This window comes from Panthera pardus, unplaced genomic scaffold, assembly GCF_024362965.1.
Source record: "Panthera pardus isolate Hobbes unplaced genomic scaffold, ASM2436296v1 HiC_scaffold_11, whole genome shotgun sequence".
Lineage (NCBI taxonomy): Eukaryota > Metazoa > Chordata > Mammalia > Carnivora > Felidae > Panthera > Panthera pardus.
The window spans coordinates 28,182,784-28,210,629 of NW_026526666.1; the positions used below are offsets into that span (position 1 = coordinate 28,182,784).

The window sequence follows — 27,846 nt, forward strand, 5'->3', positions numbered from 1 at the left end:
TCTGTCTCTCTCTCTCTCTCTCTGTCTCAAATATAAATAAACATTAAAAAAAAAAAAAGATTATGACTCCATGTGAAAAACTCTAACATACTCCTTAAGTATAAAGTTCTATAATACTAGCAAGTATGCTTTTACTTCTATTATAAAGAATGGCATTTAAGTTTTAAATTAGCTTCATGTTGACTGGTTTGAAAGTAAACTTTGAAATTCGTTATAAATGAAAGATGATGGAACTACCCTCAGGTCAAGGTGTGATTTTTAACCCTGAAATGGACGTTTGACGCAAACTGACAGTTACTTTTTAAGTTTAGGGTTTTCCAAAGAAGAATGAGTGAAAGTGCTTATTTCCTCTTAGGTACCATATCTGGAACTTGGGAAGGCATCTGCTAAGTAATACTTTTCTGAACAGAGAGAAGTATCTGATTAAAGATCAGAAGCTAAGTAAAAGATCAATAGCCTGGTCAATTGTGTTTCTTCTGCCAACCTAAACTTTATTAAAGCTTTACTAGCATTCATATTAAATAATCAATACTTGTCAGCATAACTTTTGAAAATAATAACATTCTCTGGTACTGGTACAAAAATAGACATGTATATCAATGGAGCAGAATAGAAAACCCAGAAATAAACCCACAATTATAAGGTCAATTAATATTCGACACAACAGGGAAGAATAGCCAGTGGGAAAAAGTGTCTCTTCAACAAATGGTGCTGGGAAAACTGGACAGCAACATGCAAAAGAATGAAACTGGACCCCTTTTTTTTAACTTGTTTTATTTTTTATTTTTTAAAATTTGCATCCAAATTAGTTAGCATATAGTGTAACAATGATTTCAGGAGTAGATTCCTTAGTGCCCCTTAGCCATTTAACCTATTCCCCCTCCCACAACCCCTCCAGTAACCCTCAGTTTGTTCTCCATATTTATGAGTCTCTTCTGTTTTGTCCCCTTGCCTGTTTTTATATTATTTTTGTTTCCCTTCCTTTATGTTCATCTGTTTTGTCTCTTAAAGTCTTCATATGAGTGAAGTCATATGACATTTGTCTTTCTTTGACTAATTTCACTTAGCATAATACCCTCCAGTTCCATCCATGTAGTTGCAAATGGCAATATTTCATTCTTTTTGATTGCCGAGTAATACTCCATTGTATGTATATACCACATCTCTTTATGCATTCATCGTCGATGGACATTTGGGCTCTTTCCATACTTTGGCTATTGTTGATAGTGCTGCTATAAACATGGGGGTGCATGTTGGACCACTTTTTTTAAACCTATACACAAAAATAAGTTCAAAATGGATGAAAGACCTAAGTGTGAGAGCTAAAGCCATAAAAATCCTAGAAGAGGGCACAGGCAGTAATTTCTCTGATGTTGGCCATAGCAACTTTTTCTAGATTGGCCCCCTGAGGAAGGAAGACAAAAACAAATTTGAACTATTGGGACTACATCAAAATACAAAGCTTCTGCATGGAGCAGGAAACAATCGACAAAGCTAAAAGGCAAATTATGAATGGGAGAACATATTTGCAATGACATACCTGATAAAAGGTTAGTATCCAAAATATATAAAGAATGTATACAACTCAACACCAAAAGAATAAATAATTCAATTAAAAAAATGGGCAGAAGACACGAACAGACATTTCTACAAAGAAGACATTTCTATAAAGAGGATAAAGAGATGGCCAACAGACACATGCAGAGATGCTCATTATCACTTACCAGAGAAATGCAAATCAAAACAACAATAAGGTATCACCCCACACCTGTTAGAATGGTCAAAATAAGAAACACAAGAAACAACAGGTATTGGTAAAGATGTGGAGAAAAAGGAACACTTTTGCACTGTTGGTGGAAATACAAACTGGCACAGCCACTGTAGAAAACAGTTAAAAGTAGAGCTACCCTATGATCCAGCAATTGCACTACCGAGCATTTACCCAAAAAATAAAAAAAAAACACTAATTCAAAGGGATACATGCATCTGATATTTATAGCAGCATTATCAACAATAGCCAAATTATGGAAAGAGCCCAAATGCCCATCAACTGATGAATGGATAAAGAAGATGTGGTACATATATACAATGGAATATTACTCAGCCATAAAAAGAATAAAATCTTGCCATGTGCAATGACATGGATGGAGTTAGTATAATGCTAAGCGAAATAAGTTAGAGAAAGACAAATCCCCTATGATTTCACTCATATATGGAATTTAAGAAACAAAACAAACAAGCAAAGGAACAAAAGAGAGAGAGAAAGAGAAACAAACCAAGAAAGAGACTCTTAACTATAGAGAATAAACTGATGACTACCAGAGGGGAGGTTGGAAGGGGGATGGGTTAAATAGGTGATGGAGATTGAGGAGTGCACTTGTGATGAGCATTGGGTGATGTATGGAAATGTTGAATCACTATATTGTACACCTGAAACTAATATAACCTTACATGTTAACTTAGGAATTAAAAAACTTTTTAAAAAGCTGTCAAACCTTTTTATTGTACATCTTCTGGTGGCATGGGCTTTCTATCTTAACACCCAGCTTTTACTCCTTAACAGTCCAGTTCCTCTATGAATCTTTATTTAAAAAATGGGGAAGGGAGGTGGTGGGGTGTGGGAGGATGGTCTGCTCATATATAGCCTTCTAAAGTGATTAGACAAAAGACAAAGAAGATTATCATCACCCCATGCTGTAAAGCCCCCAATATGACAACAAGGCAGGGATAAAACAGTGGTTAAGAGCATCAGCTTGAGAGTCAGACACGCCAGGATCCAGGTCCTGGCTCTACCATGTTTGTGATATTTCCCTTTGGACAGCATACTCAGCCTAATTTTCCTTAACTGTACAATTGTGAAGATGATAGTTATTTCATGGAGTTAGGAGAATGAGATGAAATAATGTATGCAGTGCACTTTGCTCTTTGTTTAGCTCATAATAAGAACAACGATAAGGAGAGCGTTAAGAAAATCATTTTTTTCTTTCTTTTAATGTTTATTTATTTATTTTGAGAGAGTGAGCAATAGTGCACACAGGGGAGGGGCAGAGAGAGAGGGAGAGAGAGAATCCTAAGCAGGCTCCGCCCTAGCAGTGCAGAACATGGAGCTCTATTACACAAACCGTGTATACACGAATCATGACTTCAGCTGAAATCAAGAGTCAGACACTTAATCGACTGAGCCCCCCAGACTCCCCAGAAAATCATTGTTTTCTATCATCTTTTTAATTTTTTCATATCAGAAAAGGGCAAATTCCCTAACCTAGACTGTTAATACTAGATCTCTAATTCTGTGAAGCTCTGAGTTTGCTAAAAGTTAATCTGCTATTAGCTTAAGATCAGTTTGGCTGTTCCTTACAGTGGATTTTGGCATTTATTCAAGAGCAGCAGATTTTTAATGTGAAAAGTCAGAACCTCAATGCAAAATAGCAAGAAAAAGTACTGCTTCATTACTTTTTATTGAAGTATAAATACATAAGGAGAAGTGCATATTTGATCAAGATATAGAACCTTGCCAGCACTCTAAAAACCTCCTGTATGTTCTCTTTCTGTCACCTCCACCCCCTGCAGTGGTAACCACTATCCTGACTTCTAATGTTTATTTATTTTTTAGAGAGAGAGAGAGAGAGAGAGAGAGAGAGAGAACAAGTGGAGGAGGGGCAGAAAGAGGGAGACACAGAACCTGAAGCAGGCTCCAGGCTCCGAGCTGTCAGCACAGAGCCTGACGCGGAGCTCGAACTCATGAACTGTGAGATCATGACCTGAGCTGAAGTCAGACACTTAACTGACTGAGCCACCCAGGCATCCCTTTTTTTTATCAAAATTTTTTTTCAGGGGCGCCTGGGTGACTCAGTCGGTTAAGTGTCCAACTTCGGCTCAGGTCATGATCTCGCGGTTCGTGAGTTCGAGCCCCGCGTCGGGCTCTGTGCTGACAGCTCAGAGCCTGGAGCCTGCTTCAGATTCTGTGTCTCCCTCTCTCTCTCTGACCCTCCCCCGTTCATGCTCTGTCTCTCTCTGTCTCAAAAATAAATAAACGTTAAAAAAAAAAATTTAAAAAAAAATTTTTTTTCAGTGTTTATTTTTTAGAGAGACAGAGACAAGACTGGGGGGAGTGGGGGAGGGGCAGAGAGAGAGGGAGACACAGAATCCGAAGCAGCTCCAGGCTCTGAGCTGTCAGCACAGAGCCAGACGCAGCGCTCAATTTGTGAACCATGAGATCATGACCCGAGCCAAAGTTGGCCACTTAAATTGACTGAGCCATCGAGGCGCCCCACACTATTCTGACTTCTAATGGAAAAGATTAGTTTTGCCTGTTACTGTTTTGTTTTATTTTTAAATATATAAAAACTGACTTCTTTTGCTTGACATTTTATTTGTGAGATTCATCCATATTGTCACAGGTAATTTTATATATTCACTCTTATTGCTGTGTAGTATTCTATGTGTGAGCATACTCCAGCTTATTTATTTATCCATTGCATTGTTCATTGATGTTTGGTTTGCTTCCAGTTTTTAGCTATTACAAATCTGGAAGCTGTGGACATTTTAGTTACCTGTCTTTTGGTGAACATATGTAAGCATTTATTTTGAATTGGAATTGCTAGGTCATAGATATGCCTACATTCAGTTTTAACAAGTAATCAGTTTTCCAAAAGATTGTGTGTTCCATACATTGCTGTGTGCATATCTTCATCAATACTTGGTATTGTACATCTTCACTTTAGATGTTCTGATGTGTGTAGAATCATATAATTTGCATTTCCCTGATGACTAGTAAAGTTGGATATCTTTTCACATTTATTTGCCATTTGGATAGCCTCTTGTAAAGTCACACATGTTCAAGTCTTTGTTCACATCTCTGTTGTGTGGTCTATATTTTTCTTACTGATTCACAAAAATTCTCTATGTAAAATCTTTATGAGTCATTTTTCAGGTATATTATTGCTATATCTTCTTCTTTTGTGGGTTGTCATTTGCTCTATTAATGGTGTCTCTTGATGAACATAAATTCTTATTGTAATAAAATTTATCAGTTTTTTCTTTTGTGGTTAGAGTTTTTTATGTCCTATATAAGAGGATACAAACACTTCAAATACTCTGAAGTCGCAAAGATATTTTATGTTTTTCTCTGAGCTTTATTGTCTTATCTTTCACATTTAGAGTTGTAGTCCATCAGGAATCGATCTTTGTAAATGGTGTAATGAAAGGTTAAGACATTTTGCCCCCAACTGGATAGTCAGATGACCTTTGCTGAGATTTTTCAAAAAGCAGCATGAATATTTTGGTGATGGTTGGGTCATTCACTGTTAGAATGAGTTCCAATCCTAGCCTAAAAAGAGACTAAAGGAGCATTTTAAGACCTATTTTTCTTTCCTGATTTGGTGTTTAGTCTTTAGCACAATAAAGCAGGTATAGATTTTTATTGAGATTCTCACAGGCTGAAAGTCATGTCTGGTAGAGTTAGACAGAGGTATAATATGCCATAATTGTGAAGTAATACTTGCAAATTATTCATGTCACCAGTTAATGTGCTATAAGGAAGTTGAAGTTATTGGAGTGAGATGTTGACCTGGTAATAGCTAGCTTTGGATTTTATATGAAAGGTTTGAAAAAAGAAACTCAGTAATAATATTGCCTTACATTTATAGAACAGTTTATAGAGTACTTTCATTTACACTATTTCATTTTGGTAACTAGCCTTGCAAGGTTTTCAAGGCAGATACATTGTTCCAGTTAAATAGAGGGGAAAGCCCGGAAATTCAGATCAGTTAATTTAGCCTGGTAACTAATTTGATAAAACTTGTAACTCAGTAGTCTTATTGCTCTGATCCAGCCATTTTTACAAGATTGCTCTACGCAAATTGAACCAGAGATACAGACAGCCCCAAGATATGATTTATTCTCTCGAAGGGATATAAAGCTTCAGTGTTTAATCAAAACAAAAATATTTTAAGTCTGACGAATGAGCTGGACCTTGGAGGGGTTTCAGCTCATAGAGTTTGATAATCTCACATTTTCCTCTTGTCTTCTTTTTACAACCATCAATTGGATTAGCTCTTCATGATGCCTTAATCCCTTTTTCTGGCACCTTATAAACGAACTTTGTGTTTGATGTCTGTTAGTAAATAGACATAGGACATAAATGCAATTAAAGTGGACATAAAAAATGGTCAGAATTTAATTTTAAAAGTGTAACTCAGGGGCACCTGGGTGTCTTAGTTGGTTAAGTTTCTGACTCTTGAGTTTAGTTCTTATGGTTCAAGCCCCATGTCGGGCTCGAGATAACAGCGTGGAACCTGCTTGGGATTCTCTCCTCCTCCCTCTGCCCCTTCGCTGCATCCTCATTCTCTCTCAAAATAAATAAACTTAAAAAAAAAAGTGTAAGTCAGAGGCTATGAAACTTTGCATGATCCTACTCAATTGTAAACTCCTGGAAGCTGGTGGTTGCAGGGACTATGTTTGTACTTTTTGGTCTCCCCTAGGGTAGCTAGCAGTGAATTGCATGTAATGAACTTCTGTAGTCTGTATGAACTAACAATCTTCTCAAGTGGAAAAATGGAGGTAAAAGTTGTTTCTACTAATGGTAGATTGAAAAAAAAAAAAAAAAAAAAAAAGAGGTCTAAAAGACCTGTCTGTTAAAATGCTTAAACATAAATCATCCATAATGTTAAACATATAGAACAGCATTCAGTAAAGATCAGGGTTCTTCATATCTGATATGGGTACATGGTACTTGCTATGGGGTTCTGGCAGGGATAGACTAAACAGCCACCCTGAGCTTCTTTTATGTTCTTCTTTGTTCCCTTTTCAGAAAGACTAGACTTGGATTTTCAAAACTATCTACTTGGTTAAATGAGTGCAGAAAGATGTGATCTAAATTACCATAAATTCAACTGTGTACTATAGTTTTCTCAAGATAGTGTCCTTCTCTCTGACTCTATGCAGAGCCAAATCTACTGCTTTTTTATAGTAGAGATATTTTCTGTGTTTTAACTTGTTAATCAAGAATAGATTGATGTGTTTATTTCTTTGCTCTGTTATTTGAATGTTATAAGATAATAAGGATTAGGATCTTATCCTCAGGTTACCTGGACTTGTATTTTAAATAATGGAATAAATTAATTACTAAATATAACAATGCTGATCCAACATGCTTGTTTTATAGCTAAGGGGGAAACAAGGCTCAGATCACACACCTAGTCAGTAGCAGAGCTAAGATTTAATTCCTAGTCTTAAGGAATCTTTCAAAGGTTAAAGATACAGAATTTCTTAGATGTGTTTTAATAGTTTGTAATCCAGTTCTAACCTCATTTTACTTTGGTGACCCTGGAACTTAAAATACACAGTCCTTTTGGGGCGCCTGGGTGGCTTGGTCGGTTAAGCGTCCGACTTCGGCTCAGGTCATGATCTCACGGTCCGTGAGTTTGAGCCCCGCGTCGGGCTCTGTGCTGACAGCTCAGAGCCTGGAGCCTGTTTCAGATTCTGTGTCTCCCTCTCTCTCTGCCCCTCCCCTGTTCATGCTCTGTCTCTCTCTGTCTCAAAAATAAATAAATGTTAAAAAAAAATTTTTTTTAATAAAATAAAAAAAAATAAAATAAAATACACAGTCCTTTTAAAAACTGTTATGTACAGGATCACAAAATAAAAGTATATTGTCATTTGTAGCAAAATATTGATTGAGAAAGAGTCTATGACATTCAAGTGTTTGAAATTAAATAAAAAGAATTTAAGATACAATAAACATGGTATTTTAAATATTATTTAGAAAGGTAGTATGGCCAGGACACCTGGGTGGCTCAGTTGGTTAAGCGTCCAACTTCAGCTCAGGTCATGATCTTATGGTTCATGAGTTCGAGACCCGCATCAGGCTCTGTGCTGACGGCTCAGAGCCTGGAGCCTACTTCTGATTCTGTGTCTCCCTCTCCCTTTGCCCCTCCCCTGTTCTCAGTCTGTGTCTCTCTCTCAAAAATAAATAAACATTAAAAAAAAAAATGAAAGAAAGAAAGAAAGAAAGAAAGAAAGAAAGAAAGAAAGAAAAAGAAAGAGAGAGAGAAAGAGAGAGAGAGAGAAAGGTGGTATGGCCTAACAGAAAGGTTGAAAATTACTGAACTGGGAGTCTCAAGACCTGGATTTTGTAATGTCACCATCTAGCTGTGCGATTTTGGACAAATGACTTACCTTCCCTGGTCTTCTGTTTGCTTGTCTGTACAGTAAGAAATGAGGGCTAGAATTGTAACTCTCTGGAATAACTTTCATTATTGCAGAATGTGAGAAGTTAGGCAGAGCAGGTTTGTTGTCAGAAGTCTTTGGACATGAAAATGATCTGTGCATAATATTCTTTATCTTGACACTACTAAGTAACCACAGACCAGCCAGCCAGCAATCAATCTCCATCTGTAGAGCAGCCACTGTTGTCCATGTATAGAAGTCTGGAGAAGAGCCAAATTTTATTTTTGCCAGAAACACTCTTGGCAAATCTGTATCCCTAGAGATGTCTGTTTTAATTTTGCGGTGCAGTGCATGGTTTAGTGAAAAAGAAAAAGAGTGCTGAGCTATTTCATTATAAATACTCTCAGAGACAGCTTATGTTCATTTGTTTCCATACTATCTATGTTTCAAGATGTTTTGAGGGTGGAGGTGAGCCAAAACGAAATGAAATGAGGAAGGTGAGAAACCTTCCACCATGTATGCTGACTCTGGAGATGAATTTGAACTGTATAGTGATGTATGTGTTTACATATACTGAAAACTTCTGATATATGTATATATATATATATATATATATATATACACACACACATATATATACATATATATATGTATACATATACATACATACATACATACATATATAGTATTAAATGTCTTGCAAATTTGTCATTTAACTTTCTCATGCTAATTTTTTAAATTGCTTTAAATACACTGGGTGTTGTATGGAAACCAATTTGACAATAAACTTCATATATTGAAAAAAAATAAATAAAATCTGGATGAGTATATGGTAAAAAAAATAAAAAAAATAAATTGCTTTAAATTTAAATTGCTTTTTTTTAAAAAAACTTTTATTTGTGGCTTTTTCCATGGATATTTCAATGTATCCTGTTATCTTGCCTTATGGAAATAAAGATAAAAGTATTTGAATAAAATTTTCACTGATTTTTATTCATTTATAAAGATCCCAGTTAACAACTGGATTTAAAATTTATTTGTTTGAGAAAGTTTGTGACTGAAATTTAAATGCTGAAAATTAAATATCAATTTCTTAGGCTAAAGGAATAAATCTAGTTGAAGTTGCATTTATAGATCTTACTTGACTTAACAACAGGATTACATCCTGATCAACCCATAGTAAGTCAACAGTGCATTTAATATACCTAACCTCATAGCTTACCCTGGCTTACCTTAAAAGTGCTCAGAACACTTACATTAGCCTGCGGTTGGGCAAAATCATCTGACACAAAGTCTATTTAATAATACAGTGTTGAACAACTCACGTAATTTATTGAATACTGTACTGAAAGTGAAAAACACTGGTTTTATGGGTACAGAATAGATGTCAGTATCAGTTGTTTACCCTCATATTTGGGTGGCTAATTGGGAACTCGGGCTACCACTGCCCAGCATCACAAGAGAGACTAGTAGCCTGGGGTATTGCTAGCCTGGGAAAAGCTCAACAGCCGCAATTTGGATTGCAGTTTCTACTGAATGTATGTCGCTTTCACACCATTGTAAAGTTGAACAATCGACATCGAGAACCGTCTGTAGTTAAAATGTCATTGTATGACACCAATGATCTTCATTCTTCATTTTATGAACTTTTTCAATCTTTCAGATACCTATTTCAAACATTTTTTTTAATATTTATTTATTTTTGAGAGAGAGAGAGAGAGAGAGAGAAAATGTGAGCAGAGGAGGGGCAGAGAGAGAGGAAGACACAGAATCTAACATAGGCTCCAGGCCCCGAGCTATCATCACAGAGCCTGATATGGGGCTGGAACTCACGAACCACAAGATCATGACCTGAGCTGAAGTTGGACGCTTATACCGACTGAGCCACTCAGATGCCCCAGTCTTTCAGAGACCTTTAACACCCTTTTCTCCTAACTTCCATATCCACTTATTAACAAATCCTAATAATTTCATTTTTATAATGTCTCTCAGATTTCACTGTTCATCTTACTGCATTTCTGCTGTCCTGCATTGCTGCAACAACGTCCTAAGTAGGCTCCCTGCCCTCCGTATTCCCTCTCATGCTAGTAAACCCAAATCCAGATCAATCTTTAAGCATCAGCTTTACTAGGCTCTATCTCTGTTTAGAAATCTCAAGCTTTCTTAATTCAGTTCTCAATACTGTCAAGCATTTAAAGCCCTTTACATGTAATACTTTCTCTTCCAAATGAATTAATTCAGCAAATACTTTTTTGAGCATCTATGTGGGAGACACTGTGCAAAGGTTAAAAAAAAAAAGAAACATCTTGCAAATGTATAATATCAGCATTAATGTTAACATCTCCAGGATTTTTTTTTTTTTTCCATTTAGAAACTAGTTCTACTTCATTCCATTCTACTTAAACTGTTCTTGGCTAGGGTAATCTGTGATCTCCTTATTGCCAGAGTCATCAGGCAGTTTTCCATTATAATTATTTACCTTTTTATGCCATTGGGTACTGTTGACCAGGCCTGCTTTCTTAATACTTTTTCCTTCCTCAGTTTCTAGGTGTAGAAACTACTCACGCTTTCTAGTTCTTCTTGAAACTTTTATTTTAAATTAAAAAACTTTTGGCGGGGGCACATGGGTGGCTCAGTCAGTTAAGTGTCCAACTCTTGATTTTGGTTTAGGTCATAGTCTCACAGTTCATGAGGTTGAACCTTGCGTTGCACTCTGCTATGAGCATGGAACCCACTTGGGATTCTCTCTCTCCCTCTCTCTGTCCCTCCTCCGCTTGTGCATGTGCATGCTCTGTCTCTCTCTCTCTCTCTCTCTCTCTCTATCAAAATAAATAAATAAACATTTAAAAAAATCTTTTTAAGTAATCTCTACTCCCAACGTGGAGCTTGAATTCACAACCCCGAGATCAAGAGTCACATGCTCTAGTGACTGAGCCTGCCAGGCGCCCCAGAACTTTTTCTTTTTTTTTAAGGAACAAAGTTTAATTTTGTTAATCTTTAGATTATTCTCTATTAGTTTCTTTATTCTTCCTTTCCTTCTATGAACTTGTTTTTGTTGTTGTTGTTTTTCTGTTCTTATTTCTAACTTCTTGAGAGTATGTTTGGCTATTTTTTTAAAAAATATACTTTATTTTATAGCAGTTTTAGATCCATAGCAAAATTGATTGGAAAGTAACGTTCCTATATACACCACACACACACAGCCTCCCCTGCTACTAATAATGCTCCCCACCAGAATAGGGGATTTGTTAAATCGATGAACCTACACTGATACTTCATTATCACCCAAAGTCTGTAGTTCATGTTAGAGTAGAGTTCTTTCTTGGTGTTGTACATTGTATGGGGCTGGACAAATGTATAATGATATGTATCCACCATTACAATATCATATAGAATAGTATCACTGCCTTGAAAATCCTCTGTGCTCCATCCATTCATTCCTCCCACCCCTAACCTGTGGTAACCAGTGTTCTTTTTACTGTCTCCATAGTTTAGCCTTTTCCCAGAATATCATACAGGTGAAATTAATCAGATTTTTACTGATTACCTAATGATACACATTCAAGGTCCCTCCATGGCCCTTCATGGCTTGATAGCTCTTTTCTTTTTAAAGCTAAATAATATTTTATTTATCCACTCATGAAGTGAAGGAAGTCTTGGTTGTTTCCAAATTTTGGCAGCTATGAGTAGAGCTGCTATAAATATAATGTAAAGGTTTTCAGTTAATTTGGGTAAATACAAAGGAGCATTACTGCTGGATTGTATAGTCAGAGTAAGTTTCATTTGTAAGAAACTACTGAACTGTTTTTTTCAGAGTGTGCCATTTTGCATTCCCGTCAGCAATATGAGAGTTCTGATTGATCCACATCCTCAGCAGTTTTGGGGATTGTCAGTGTTTTGAATTTTTGCCAGTCTAATAAATGCGTAGTAGTATCTCATTATTGTTCTAATTTGCAGTTTCCTAATAGTGTATGATGTGGAACATCTTTTCATATATTTATTTGCCATTTGTATATGTTCTTTGCTGAGGTGTCTTCAGATCTTTTGACTCTGTGATTTTCAAACTTCTTTTCTGACCTGTGGCTTTAAGGCTGTAGATTCCCTGTTAGTTGCTTATTTGTATGAATTGAACCCTTTGAATTTTATTGAGACCAAATTTATACCTTAGCAATAAAAAAAAGTTCCACGTATGCTGAAAATAATATGTACGTAGCAGTGCTGGGTGAAATATTCTATATCAGGTTAAGTTTCCTACTCATGTTGTCATATTGTTCAAATCTTTTCCGGTCTTACTAATTTTATTTGTTTACCTATTTTACCAATTATTGAGAGAGGTGTTCAGATCTCTCACTACTATTGTGAATTTTCCAATTTCCCCTTATAGTTCTGTCCTTTTTGCTTTATGTATCTTGAGGTTGTACAGTTGGAACCTATTAATCTAAAAACGCTGTATTTCATGATGATTTCTCATTTTATCATTAGGATATATTCCTTGAAGTCTGTTTTGGCTGGTGCTGGTATGCTTATATTATCACCTATAGTACCAGCTTTCAGTTTATAGTTGATCAGTGATAACTTTTTCCGTTCTTTTACTTTAAGCATTTTTGTATTCTTAAATTAGATGTGAGTCTTATGAATAGCACATCATTAGATTATATTTTGTTTTATTTTTATCTGTGATAATCTGTTTTTTAACAGGCTATTATCAGCTGTTTGTTTTAACAGGCTGTTTGTTTGTTTTTTTTAACAGCATTTTGTTCATTCATGTTTTATGTTGATCTGTTTAAGTTTGAATCTACTATCCTGTTTTGCCTCCCTTAATTTTGTAATGTTACTCCTCACACATTTCTGAATATTTATTTGTTTGTGGGGCGGTGCTGTTTTCATTACTTAAATGCTCCTGATCCCCAGTATCTTATTATTTGCCTTTTATTTTTCTATTTACTTTCCCTAGATGACTTTATTCATATTCATAAGTTCAATTACTACTTATTTGCTGAGCTCTAAGCCTCAATATTCAAATGCCTCCTGACCTTCACCACTTGGAAGTCCTGTCACCACCCCAGATTCATCATTTCCAAAACCATACTTACCTTCTTTTACTCTAAAACTGGTCTGCTTTCTATATTTCCTGAATTGGTAAATATCACTACCTTTCCTCTTTCAGTATATCCTTGTCTCTGCTCTTTGTATGTCCAATCTCCAGATCTTAGAGCCATCTCCTTTCTGTTCCCAAAGCTACTGCCTTATTTTAGGTCTTTTTCATAATTTGCCTAGTTCATCACAACAGTCTCTTAATGGCCCCTGCTGCATTTATTCTTACATCACTACATTTTACTTTCCATTGCTTTCAGAATGAACTTGAAGGGTTTAAGCAGAAGAATGACATTAGATTTGCATCTTAGATATATAACTCTGAACATTTTCTGGTGAATATGGTAGTTATGTAAGAAGTCTAATGTCCTTTCATCTCTAGTAGATTCCCTAGAGCAATGACTTTTTTTTTTTAATGCTTATTTATTTTGAGAGAGAGAGAAAGAGCGTGAGCGGGGGAGGGGCAGAGAGAGAGGGAGAGGAAGAGAATCCTAAGTAGGATTTGCACTGTCAGCACAGAGCCCAGTGTGGGGCTCAATCCCATGAACCGTAAGATACAGGTCATGAACCTGTATTGCTATATACTTCCCTCATGACTGATTTTGCTGCATCCCAAAGGTTTTGGGCCATTGTATTTTCATTTTCATTTGTTTCCATGTATTTTTTAATTTCTTTTTTATTTCCTAGTTGACCCATGCATTCTTTAGTATGAAATCTTTAACCTCCATGTATTTGTGGTCTTTCCAAATTTTCTCTTGTGGTTGACTTCAAGTTTCATAGTGTTGTAGTCAGAAAATATGCATGGTATGATCTCAGTCTTTATGTACTTGTTGAGGCCTGATTTGTGACCTAGTATGTGATCTATTCTGGAGAATGTCTCATGTGCACTGGAAATGAATATATATTCCACTCCTTTAGGATGAAATGTTCTGAATATATCTGGTTCCAGTGTGTCATTCAAAGTCATTGTTTTCTTACTGATTTTCTGCTTAGGTGATCTGTCCCTTGCTGTAAGTGGGGTGTTAAAGTCCCCTACTATTATTGTAGTACTATCAATGAGTTCCTTTATGTTTGTTATTGTCTTATATATTTGGGTGCTTCCATCTAGGGGCATAAATATTTATAATTGTTAATTCTTCTTGTTGGTTGGACCCCTTTATACAGTGCCTTTCTTCCTGTTTTGTTACAGTCTTTGGTTTAAAATCTAGTTTGTCTGATGTTAAGTATTGCTACTCCAGCTTCCTTTTGACATCCATTTGCATGCTAAATGGTTTTCCATCCCCTCACTTTCAATCTGCAGTGTCTTTATATCTAAAATGAGTCTCTTGTAGGCAGCATATAGAATGGTCTTGTTTTATTTCTATTTTTTCAAACTGTATCCAGCTTTATTAAAGATACTTCTCATAAACAATCATGGTATTTCAGGCAGGACATTGGCAGCCAGTCATTAACAGTATACAACAACTTTCAGACTCCCTTCTTCAATGGGCTACCAAAATCTGAAAGCTACTATAAAACCCAATGAAGTCTTTATTTGATGCCCTGAATAGGGAAAGCTTAGAGTAAGGGTTGACATTTCACATTTAGCATGTTGTTTAACAACTTTTCACAAGCCATCCCTGACTTTCAAGTAATGAAATGAAAATGGCAGAATTATCATTCTGAAGATCTGATAGCTAACTAGAAAAGGAACTCTTTCGAGGGATGCAATCTCAATGGTGACACCAGGTTGCCTGACATACTGGGAATCATTTTTTGGGGTTGGGTTCTAAAAGGTCTCTGGGTTTAACGGAGTCAAGTCTATGTTGAAGTCAGAAAGAGAGAAGAGGACATAAAAAATTAATTTTAGTTTTTCCATACCACAAGGCTATTATGTCAAGGCAGCTAATGTGTGTCAACATCAAGGAATCCCTCCTCCTGGGAGCCAAGAGGAAGTTTCTCAAAACTAGAAGGGGAAGATGTTTTTCCCTTTGTATCAGTCTAGCTTTGGAGATATTCTGTTAGTGATGTGTACACTTCCCCCAAAACAACAATGAAGTGTCCTGTGTGCTAACAACATAGCTTAAAAAAAAAGTAAAACAAAATTTTCCATTTTTATAAAATTTGATAAAAAATAGTATTTCAAACTGTACAGTCACCAGAAGTACACAGTTATCAAAAGTGCACACACTTCACTTGGCACCTCCAGCACCTTCAACTTTTTGTGCCAGTATGTTTTAGCATCTCCGTTTTCTGCAGGGTTATTCCTGTCCTTGCCGTCATCAGCTTTCCTCTTTTTCTTTTTGGGTACCTTCTCTCCCTTCTTTGCAGGGGCCTTTTTAGACTTGGACTCTGGCTTTGGGGAGCGGGTTTAATAGATAACCATTCAGATCTTCTCTATAGCTTATCCTTTACCTTGGCTTTATCTCCTTCAGCATCCCCTTCAGCCTTTCTCTTGGGCATGGTGGTGACAGTGGCAGGATCTGGGTGCTGGATGCAGGGATGCAGTGGCATGCAGGCTTTGGCTGGTCTGTGGGTTGTTCTTGCCTCTTCTGCTTCCTAAATCGGTCTTGCTTTCTTATCCATTTTGACACCCTGTGTCATTTGATTGGAGCATTTAGTCCATTTACATTCAGAGTAATTATTGATAGATATGAATTTAGTGCCATTTTATTATTCATTTTGTTGTTGTTTCTGGAGATTTTCTCTGTTCCTCTCTAGTCTTTGTCGCTTTTGGTCTTTCTTTCCCATTTAGAGTCCCCTTTAATATTTCTTGCAAAGCTGGTTTAGTGGTCACGAACTCCTTTAGTTTTGTTTGGGAAACTCTTTGTCTCTCCTTTTCTGGCTGGATAGAGTATTCTTGACTGCATATTTTTCCCATTCAGCACATTGAATATATCATGCCACTCCCTTCTTCCCTGCCAAGTTTCTGTGGAGAGATCTGCTGCTAACCTTATTTGTCTTCCCTTGTAAGTTAGGGACTTCTTTTGTCTTGTTGCTTTTAGGACTTTTTCTTTATCTCTATGTTATGTCTTGGTATTGGCCTGCTTTTGTTGATTTTGATGGGACTTCTCTGCACCTCCTGGATTTGGATGTCTGTTTCCTTCCCCAGATTAGGGATGTTTTCAGCTATAATTTCCTCAAATAAACCTTATGCCCCCCTTTCCCTCTCTTCTTCTTCCAGGACTCCTATGATATTAATGTTATTATGCTTTATGAAGTCACTGAGTTCCCTAAGTCTACTTTGATGATCTAATATTTTTCTTTCCTTCTTCTTCTAGCCTTCATTATTTTCCATAATTTTATCTTCTATATCACATATTCATTCCTCTGCTTCTTCTCTCCTGTGGTCGCTACATCTAGTTGGTTTTGAATATCAGTTTTTTCATTTTTCATTTTGGCCTGACTAGTTTTTAGATCTTTTATCTCTGTGGTAAGGGACTCCTGGGTGTCTTCCATACTTTTCTGAAGCCTAGGTAGTATCCTTATGATTGTCACTTTAAATTCTGGATCAGGCATATTACTTATATCTGTTTCGATTAAATCCTTGGTTATGATCATTTCTTGTTCTTTATTTGGGGATGATTTCTTCCATCTTGTATTTTGTCTAAATTTCTGTTTTCTTCTCTGTGTTAGGAAAGCCTATTATGTTTCCTCTCCTGATAGTAATGACTTTATGAAGAAGAGGTCATAGACTGTCCAGGGCCTGGCACTTCTGGAAGTGTCCCTGGTATATGTTGTGTGCACTCTGCTGCTGTGTTTTGGCTGCTCTTTCCCTCAGGTCAGTTTTCTGCAGAGTTTCTCCTTGCCTGCAGTGGAGAGTGTTGGTCACTCCTTGACCAGAGTGTGGCAAGTTTTAACCAGCTGTGCTCTGGTCTGCTTATTAAATGAGATCTGGTGCTATTTTCACTAGAACTGAAGCTTTGCAGAATGCTATGGTCAGTAGACACGGTGTGTGTAGGGTGATTGTGCTGCTCCTCTGGGGAAGAGACCCACTATGCTGGTTCTTAGGCACACTTGCCTGAGAAAAGCAGCACCTGCAGAGTGCCAGGGGGCGGGGGGGGGGGCAAGGCTTGGTGTAAGCTATCTAGGGCCACTTGGCACTGTGCTACTTATTGAAGGTAGTTTATCCTGAGGGGTAGGGGAGAGAAATGGTGCCAGCCCCCTTCATCATCCCCTGAGAGGGTAGTTCCTGCTCACTACTGTCCAGGAAGCCCTCCCAGAAGAATGAACAGTCTCCCCTCATGTGTCCCAGGTGTCCCTCAGATCCCTACCTTCATCCTATCTGTCCTGGCTATCTCCCTGCCTGGCAGCACAGCACATCTTGGGCTCCATCCCAGGCAGGCTGGCTGAGTTTTAAAACTCTAAATTTTAGGGATCTGGTGTGGTGGGGACCTTCTCTGGCTTCTGGAGGAGGATCTCACCAAGCTGGAACTGATGCAGGTTTGTCCCAGAAGGGCAGTAGCACCAAAGTGCAGGGGCATGGGGTTTGGAGTAAAGCATAGCAAAAAGCCAGTGTCCAGGTTAGCTGCCCTCAGCAGCTGTCTCTGAACCTATGCTGAGGAGCAGGGGAGAGAAATAGTGTCTGATGGATCTTTTGTCCCTGGAGAAGCAATGCCATTTCTCCCAGATGTGTTCCAAGAAGGAGGAACTATCTCTCTCAGTGCGTCCCAGGGGATCCTCAGTCATCTGCCCTGGAGCTATCTGCCCTCCTTCTCCATAGGAACACTGCAGTGCCTTCTGGGCTCTACACCAGCCATGCCATGGGCCTCTAAAATTCCAGTCTTTGAGCCCCACTGGTTGTAAAAACTCATGAAAATTGACCCTCTTGTTTTCCCAATCAGTGGCTTTGGGGAAATTTTTTCCTTGTGTGATCCCCTGTGGGCTCCCCCTTCTCTCAATCTCTCTCTCTCTCTCTCTCTCTCTCTCTCTCTCTCTCTCTCTCTCTCTTTCTCTTTCTCTCTCTCTCTCTCTCTCTCTCTCGCCTCTCCGTGACCTGGGCTCCCTCCTCTCTGCAGCACCTGCAATCCATTTCTCCTCCAATCCATGCCTCCACACCTCCTACCTTCCATGATGTGGCCTCTTCTCTTCCTCTAGTTGTGCAGTTTGTTCTGTCAGTCCTCAGATTGACTTCTTGGGTATTCAGGATGATTTAATATTTATATAGCTGTGGCTGAGGGAGGAGGCAAGCCAAGGGTCCTCTTACTGCTCTAGCATCTTAGCTCTGCCTCCTCGAACTTACAACGCTTTTAGAACAAATGAAGGAGAATGCCATTATGAAGAATTAAAGGAAGAACAACTTTGAAAATCATTTAGTATAAGATCTATAAGAAATTTAAAAACATTTCTGTTATCCTTTGTTGATGCAGGAAGACCTGGCCTGTATTGAACTGAAGCATAAAAGCATAAGAAACGAGAAGGCTGAGATAAAAGGGGGCAGTAAGGATGGATAGGTATAGGTAAACTGAACATGCAGTAGCAGAATTAAAATACAAATTGGAGACAGTAAAAGGTAGAATTCACACTGAGGTGTGCTGAAGCAGTGATGTGGAAAACACATTTAAGAAATGTTCTGGGAACATAGGGAAGAATAAAAGATGAAAACTGTGGAAGAGATGGTAGCATATGGATGGTATCAGAAGTCAGAAGGTGAGCCAGTGTTCAGGAGAGAAGACCAACCACAGTGTGGTGCCTAGCTGCATGTTGTTTCATTCACAAAGGTAACAGACATTCCTATGTGCCAGGCAGGGTTCAAAACTATGCCGACATTTCACACAACCTCTTGAAGAAAAAAAAATTAGTTGATTGAAAAACAAATAAAAATGAAGAACTTAAGAACAGAACATATGTTTTGAAAGACCTGGCAGAGTTCCTACAGGACTGCCAGTATACAGAGGCCACACAGGTTCTTAGTACAGTCCTCATCCTAGCAAACCACACAGCTGGAATGGAGCACACTCACGAATCTGAAAGAATGTGTATCTTGTGGTATCTGGATCAAACTTAAAAGCAGACAATTTCCTCATGAGTTGTTATTCCCACTGGACAAAATTGTGTAATTGGGCACAAACAATTCATCTGGAAAATCCTCTCCCTCAGGCACTGTTTACCACAAGATCCAGAAGTTCAAATAAATAATATTACAGTACAGTAATTAAAGAAAAAATAGGCTTCTCAGAAAAAAAAAAAAAAAGACTGAAAGGAGCTACTTCAAAGTGTTAATGATTACTACAAGACTATGATTTTTTAATTTTATGCTTTATTTTTCAGCTTTTGAAATGAGCATGTATTATTTTCAGTGAAAAAAAAACTAAAGAAAACTTGATGAAATGCTATTACTAAGCAAGGAAAAAAGCATACAAAATAGTGGAACAAGAGAGCCAAAAACAATTAAGATTTCATTAAACGGTAAAATGAGAGAATACAAATATTATTCAAAATACAGCATTAGCTAAAACAATGTAAAAGGAGACATTTAAAATATTAACCTCTTCCATTTTTCAAAATTCTTTAACTTTAACAGTAGACCATAAGACAAATGTGACATCTTAATAGCCTTGTGCAATGGCTTCCAACCTGAGGTAAACAGTAAGAGGGCATTCTGATTACCTTCAGTGTGATGGATTTCCAAGTAATAGGAGAATTAAGAGGTTGAGAACAGAATTCCTGGTCTCTTGCCTTGTACCTTCTGCAAATGACTTCCTTAAGTGCTTCTTAGCAACTACCCTGATTTGACACTTGAAAATGGAGGCAGGATGAAACCGTTAGCCACACCCACACCTAACAGGCACCATCTCTAGCAAGTAGTAGCCCACCAGGTCACCTCTGCTTCTCAGAGATCTGAATATAAATGCAGAAGCCTACTATCTTGCTGGCTCTGGACAACTCCACGTGTTCCTTCCCTGCCTGCCAACCCTGGGCAACACAAGGTAATTAACTTCAAGCACTTATTTCGGTGTCTTGTCTGCTCTAGCTAGGAGTCGTTAACAGCTCACCTCTTGCTTGAGGACTCCTTGGAAAGTTTTCTGTATATGCTACTTCTGACTCAGGAAATCTTTCCAGACACCTCCCCTGACCTCATCTGTCAGAATCTTGTAGGCCTTTCACTTTGGATCTAGTTCTTGCCCACCGCCCAGCCCTAAGGAATTATCTTTCTCCAGGCTGTTCTTATTCCTGAGACATCCTGCCTGACACTTTACCCCACAGCCACTGTCCTGCCTGAGTCTGGTTCCTAGGTTGCCACTCTCCTACTATCCTCAAGGGCATTTAGAATGTAGCACATTGTCTTTTTTTTTTTTTTTTTTTTTTAAACTCTCTTCCACCAAAATCTCCTGATTAGTAAGCTTGTATATACCACCTTGTTCTACTTCAGATTTTTAAACAAATACATGATCTGTAAATATCTCTGGACGTGGTCTGATATTCTCATCTTTGCTTTCTGCTTTCATTCCCTCCTTTTCTGGGAAATCTTTAACGATTTTTTTTTTTTTTTTTTTATCCTGAGTGTGTTTCTATAGCACTTAAAAATGAAATGAAAACAATTGCTTTCTCAACACAATTGTAAACTCTTTGTGGGCTGGAATGGTGGCTCATACTTTTCTCATGCAACATAGGACAAAGCAATCTGGGATTTCAAATAATAATAATAATAAAGTGTCCATAACAGCAGCAGGTAAATATTTCTCTGACTTCACATTAGCCTCTCAACTGTGGAAACTTTGGCTTCCTCCAAACTCTTTCCCAATTAGGTCAGAGTCACCAGGGATAGCTCAAATCTGCCTTGGAATACAGTTTTCTGGGCTACTTCGTGGGTAGCCATTTCCTCCAGTCTGGATCCCTAAATGTTTTTCTCTCTGCCACCACATCCCACACCTCTTTCCTTCCTCTTACACTCTGGCTACTCTGGTAAAATCTTCTGCCACCCTCATGCTCTGATGCACAATGTCCTCCAAGATCCAGTTCTCTTTGGTTCTTCTTCTGGTCCAGTTAAAGACACAGTATTGGCTACCTCTCCAAAACCAACCCACTGTCCTTACTGTAGCTTATGTGCTAGGATTCAGTTCCCCTTAGAATGAGTGATTTCCCAGGAGGATACTTGAGCCGTAAAGCAACTAGTCCCCTTCATGGACACCCATCAACAAAACATATTAAGGCATGCCTTGATCATCTAAGAGCCCAGGGACCATCTTCTTCAGGAAGTCTTTCCCAAATTCTCCCTCTCCCCACCACCATCACCACCAGCTAGATAATATACATCTCTTCCTTATACCCTCGTATTCTGAACATATCCTGGATATACCCCATCTCAGCTACGAGCCCTTTCAGGGAGAGAATCATGTCTCATGCATGTTTTTTTATTTATTTTTCCAAGAGACAGAATGCAAGTGGGGGAGGGGCAGAGAGCGAGGGAGAATCCCAAGCTGGCTCCGTGCAGCAGAGCTTGACATGAGGCTCGAACTCACAAAACTGTGAGATCATGACCTGAGCCAAAGTTGGACACTTAACCAACTGAGCCCCCCAGACCACCCAGACATTTTTGAATTCCAAGTGCCTACCTTAATTCTTGGCACTAAGATTCCATAGAGTCTCAAGCTGGGCCCCTAAGGTGCTTATGTGCACCACAACTGATTTGGCTCAAACAGTACCTGGTTTTGATTAATGGCAGTTTTTCCTTTAAGAATTTCATGCCAAAGTGGTTTATTATTTCTTTCCTTTAAAATTTATGTCAAAAAATTTATCAAACATTTGGTGAGTACTGTATGTCCTAAGACCTGCCCTACTTCCTGGAGATATGGAGAAAAATGAGACATGGTTCCTGCTCAGAGGAGGTGACAGAAACTTCCTTGGGTTTCCTGCCCTCCATTTCTCCATTCTTTCCTCCCATTATTCCTTACCTGGATAAATTTTTACCAAGCCTGGAATTGTCTAATGGAATAAATACATGTAGTAGGTTAATTACAACACAGTACACTCAGTGCAACAGAAGTTTTGTTCCAGGTATAGAGATAGAACAGGAGAAAGCATCATACAGTTTTTAGGGTGGACATGGGGGGTCTTGGAGGAGGTGGCTTCTGAGTGGGTTATAAAAGATGGAAAGGTAATCCAGATGCTCAGATGCGTGAAGGGTACTGCTGAGAGAAGAAAACATGTGAAAGCCCTAGAGATGTGAAATAGCACTTGTGTGTTTCAGAAACATTAATACTCTGGTATCTCTGCAGCATGAAGTTCTGTAGAGTGGGGATGGTGTGGGCTGGGGTGGGAGATGAAGCAAGGCTAATAGGCAGTTTTCAGGGCTATGGTCTTTAATGTTTGAGCAACTGTTTAGTTAAGAGAATGGTAGAATCCAGTATAGCTGGTGATATTAATAATCCAAGTGTGAAGCCATATATTGCTATTTTTTATCCTCTTCCCTCATAGAACTAATAAGCAAGGTTTTGTGATCATCTGGCTACATTTTAGTAGTCATTGCATTGTTAGATAAAAGTGAAAAGAAGACATTTCCTGGAATTTACGGTCCTGTGGAGAACACAGAATATACCCACACAGTTTAGAGCACTTATCAAGCAATCTACAGACTAGTGCAAAGTAAAATCGTAAAGACAACATGTCAGCACAATCTTGACATTGGGTTATAGGAATGATTAGGAAAGTGTGGGGTTATGAAGAGGCAACCTCATTTTTGGCTTAAGAAAAACAATTTCCATCAGAGCTAGCTGCAAAATTGAGGAATGGACTTGTAAATTAGAAACTTTTTAATGTTCTATAGTCTCTAGTCAAGAACTGGCCTTCTAAGTTAGACCAACAAACATTTATTTATCTTTGAGTTTCATAGTGTAAGCAGGAGACAAATTTATTTTTTCTGTATATTTTCCATTAATTTTATTTTTGTGTACTTCTAGATACTCAGTTTGCTTGAGAGATTGTTTATTGCTTATTTGTGTTTCTGTCAAGCCCCTCAGACTAGACCACACAGAGATTATCTTAGCCTCTCCTTTCATCCCTTTACTATAAAAAATGTACCACTTCTGCTTTTTTCCTTGTGGAATGTGTTAACCCAATATCCTTTCCTTGTCCCATTGGTCCTCATATCCTACAGCCCTCTACTTGGATATTCTTTCCTTCCATGGAGGTAGTGTGGACTTTTATCAGGCCGTAGGGTTTCTGCGTGGGCCATCCTAGAGCCTCTGATCATTAATACACATTTCACACTTATGTAAACTCAAATTTAGGAGGTAACATGTTTTATCAATCCTCCAGGAAACCTTTCCCTTTCTATTTGTATCCTTTATAAATTATTTAAGTTTGACAATGAGCATTTGCTATTTTTATAACTAAAAAGTAAAAGTGATTCCATCATGAAAAATAAAATTTAATAGAGGCTTTAGTACCATTTCATGTTTGTTAAATTAACCTGTATATATCCACAAACACACACACACACACACACACACACACACACACACAAACACACACACAGTGCAAAATAGTGTTGAAAAACTCATACTAGTTTAGGGGCACCTGGGTGGCTCAACTGGTTAAGCATCCAAGTTCGGCTCAGGTCATGATCTCACAGCTTGTGAGTTTGAGCCCCACAGCTCAGAGCCTGGAGCCTGCTTTGGATTCTGTGTCTCCCTCTCTCTCTGCCCCTTCCCTGCTTGTGCTCTGTCCCTCTCCTTCAAAAATAAACATTAAAAATTTTTTTTAAAAAAAGAGAGACAAAAACTCATACTAGTTTAGAAAGCAAGAGCCATAAAAATGTTCATACTGTATGACCCAGAATCTCTACTGCTAAAGAACAACCTAAGAAAATAATTCAAAAGAAAGGAAATATAAAAGTCTATATATAGTTTGTCTACACACAGAAAAATTGAGGAAAGACAATTTTAAAGTCAATGTAAGGGGAATAGTTAAGAAAATAATGATACATCAACTGGATGAAATATTGCAACACTGAAAATGATTGTTATAAAAAATCATGTTAACAATACAGCATGTTTACAGTATAATGATAAAGGGAATGCAAAATTATATACATACTGATTACAGCTGTGTATAAAATGAACTACATGTAGATGACTAGAAGAAAAAAAGTAGTGAAAACAGCTGTTGTTCTAGTGTGGTGTGATGGGTGAATGTTAAAATTTTATCAATTATCTCTTCAAATTTTCCCATTTTTATTTATTGAAAAGTTTCAGATTGTCAACTAATTCAGATTATTGTTGTTCTGGGGCTTTTGCAGCAAAAAGAAGGAAGGATTCTGGAATTTGAGCCCCTTTCCTCTTTCTTTCTTTGGCCAAAGAATTACCCCTTAGGAAAGAAGGAAACTCTACTTCCCTAGGAAGTTATAAAAAGGGACATTTTTATGGGACACCTTATTTGTTCAGTTGGTAGAGCATGTGACTTTTGATCTCAGTTCAAGCCCCATGTTGGGCATAGAAATTCTTTAAAAATAAAATAAAATCTTAAAAAAAAAAAAAAAAGGAACATTCTCAGGACATATATTGGAAAGCCTCCCAGGGAAGTTTGTAGGCTTCATTTTTACAAATCTTTAAGAAAAATTAGAAAATTGTTATGGTTGATTCATTTATTCATATTACTAAAGATGGATCAGATCTTATCATTTTTTTTCAAATCTGATAATTTTTTTTTTTTAATTTTTTTTTTCAACGTTTTTTATTTATTTTTGGGACAGAGAGAGACAGAGCATGAACGGGGGAGGGTCAGAGAGAGAGGGAGACACAGAATCGGAAACAGGCTCCAGGCTCCGAGCCATCAACCCAGAGCCTGACGCGGGGCTCGAACTCACGGACCGCGAGATCGTGACCTGGCTGAAGTCGGACGCTTAACCGACTGCGCCACCCAGGCGCCCCCAAATCTGATAATTTTTAATAGCCACTTTGTTGGGATAAAATTCATGCACTATAAAACTCACCCTTTTTAAGCACACAATCAGTGGTGGTTAGTATAATTACAGATTTGTACAATCATCACTATTTAAGTTTTTGTTTTAATTTCAGTTAGTTAACATACAGTGTTATATTAGTTTCAGGTATACAACGTAGTGATTCAACAATTCCATATGTCACCCAGTGCTCATCATGACAAGTGCACTCCTTAATAATGCCATCACCTGTTTAACTCATCCCCCCACCCATCTCCTCTCTGGTAACCATCAGTTCTCTGTAGTAAGAGTCTGTGTCTTGGTTTCTCACTCTCTCTCTCTCCCTCCCGCCCCATCTCCCTCTCTCCCCACTTTTTCCCCCCTTGCTCATTTGTTACGTTTCTTAAAATTCCACATATCAGTGAAATCAAAGTGTATTTGTCTTTCTCTGACTTATTTCACTTAGCATTATACTTTCTAGCTCCATCCATATCATTGAAAATGGCAATATTTCATTCTTTTTTATGGCTGAATAACATTCTGATTATATATATATGAAAAATAAATATATTAAAAAAAGTATATATATATATATATATATATATATATATATAGCCCCCATGCCCCATATCTTCCTTATCCATTCATCAGTCGATGACTGGATACTTAGGCTGCTTCCATACCCTGGCAATTGTAATAATGCTGCTAGAAATATAAGGGTGCATCTATTCCTTTGAAATTGTGTTTTTGTACTTTGGGGTAAATAACCAGTAGTGGGATTGCTGGATCCTAGGCTCGTTCTATTTTTACCTTTTTTAGGAAACTCCGTACTGTTTTCCAGAGTGGCTGCACCAGTTTGCATTCCCGCCAACAGTGCAAAAGTATTCCTTTTTCTCCACATCCTTGCCAACACCTGTTGTTTCTTACGTTTTTTTTTAAATTTTTTAATGTTTATTTATTATTGAGAGACAGACACAGAGCATGAGCAGGGGAAGGATAGAGAGAGGGAAGACACAGAATCTGAAGCAGGCTCCAGGCTCTAGCTGTCAGCACAGAGCCCGACATGGGGCTCAAACTCACGAACTGTGAGATCATGACCTGACCCGAAGTCAGTCTCCCAACCAACTGAGCCACCCCGGGGCACCTCGTGTTTTTTATTTTAGCCATTCTGACAGGTGTGAAGTAATACCTCGTTGAAGTTTTCATTTGCATTTCCCTGATCGTAAGTGATGATGAGCATCTTTTCATGTGTCTATTTGCCATCTGGAGGTCTTCTCTGGAGAAATGTCTATTCATGTCTTCTGCCCACTTACTAGTTGAATTATTTGGGGTTTGTTTATTTTTTGGTGGTGAGTTATATAAGTTGTTTGTTTGTTTTGTTTTTTAAGTAAGCTCCATGCCCACTGTGGGGCTTGAACTCATGACCTTGAGATCAAGAGTCATATGCGTACCTATTGAGCCAGCCAGGCTGAGTTGTAGAAGTTGTTTATATATTTTGGATAGTAACCCTTTACTGGATATGTCATTTGCAAATATCTTCTCCCATTCTGTAGGCTGCCTTTTAGTTTTGTTGATTGTTTCCTTTAGTGTGCAGAAACTTTTTATTTTGATGTAGTCCCAGTAGTTCATTTTTTGCTTTTGTTTCCCTTGCCTCGGGAGACATATCTAGAAAAAAGTTGCTATGGCCAATGTCAGGAAGTTACTGCCTGTGCTCTCTTCTAGGATTTTTATAGTTTCAGATCTCATATTTAGGTCTTTCATCAATTTTGAATTTATTTTTGTGTATGGTGTAAGAAAGTGGTCCAGTTTCATTCTTCTGCATGTTGCTGTCTAGTTTTCCCAGCACCATTTGTTTAAGAGACTGTCTTTTCCCCATTGGATATTATTTCCTGCTTTGTTGAAGGTTAATTGACCATATAGTTTTGGGTTCATTTTCTGGGTTTTATATTCTGTTCTGTTGATCTTTGTGTCTGTTTTTGTGCCAGTACCGTACTGTTTTCATCACTACAGCTTTGTAATATAACTTGAAGTCCAGGATTGTGATGCTTCTAGTTTTGCTTTTCTTTTTCAAGACTGCTTTGGCTATTCAGGGCCTCTTATGGTTCCATACAAATTTTAGGATTATTTGTTCTAGTTCTGTGAAAAATGCTGTTACATTAAATGTGTAGATTGTTTTGGGTAGTATATTTAAAAAATATTTGTTCTTACAATCCATGAGCATGGAATGTCTTTCCATTTCTTTCTGTTGTCTTTAATTTCTTTCATCATTGCTTTATAATTTTTGGAGTATAGGTCTTTTACCTTTTTGGTTAAGTTTGTTCCTAGGCATCTTACAGGTTTTGGTGCAATTGTAAATGGGATTGCTTTTTGTTGTTGTTATTTTTTTTTAATGTTTATTTATTTTGAGAAAGAGAGAGAGAGACAAAGTGCAAGTTGGGGAGGGGCAGAGAGAGAGGGAGACACAGAATCTGAAGCAGGCCTCAGGCTCTGAGCTGTCAGCACAGCGCTTCACACGGGTCCCAAACTCTCGAACCATAAGATTATGACCTAAGCTGAAGTTGGCCGTTCAAACGAGTCACCCACGTGCCCTGGGATTGCTTTCTTAATTTCTCTTTCTGCTGCTTCATTATTGGTGCATAGAAATACAACAGATTTCTGTACATTGCTTTTGTATCCTGTGACTTTACTAAATTTATCAGTTCCAGCAGTTTTGGTGGAGTCCT

General features: G+C 37.9%; 1 protein-coding gene and 1 pseudogene across 1 annotated transcript in view; one reads left to right on the top strand and one right to left on the bottom strand.

The window, feature by feature from the left end:
* The window catches only part of DIPK1A (divergent protein kinase domain 1A), a 106,315-nt gene that overhangs the window by 25,707 nt on the left and 52,762 nt on the right, over window positions 1-27,846 (top strand). The gene's annotated exons all lie outside the window — the stretch shown is intronic.
* Window positions 15,435-15,705, bottom strand: LOC109259964 (non-histone chromosomal protein HMG-17-like; annotated as a pseudogene).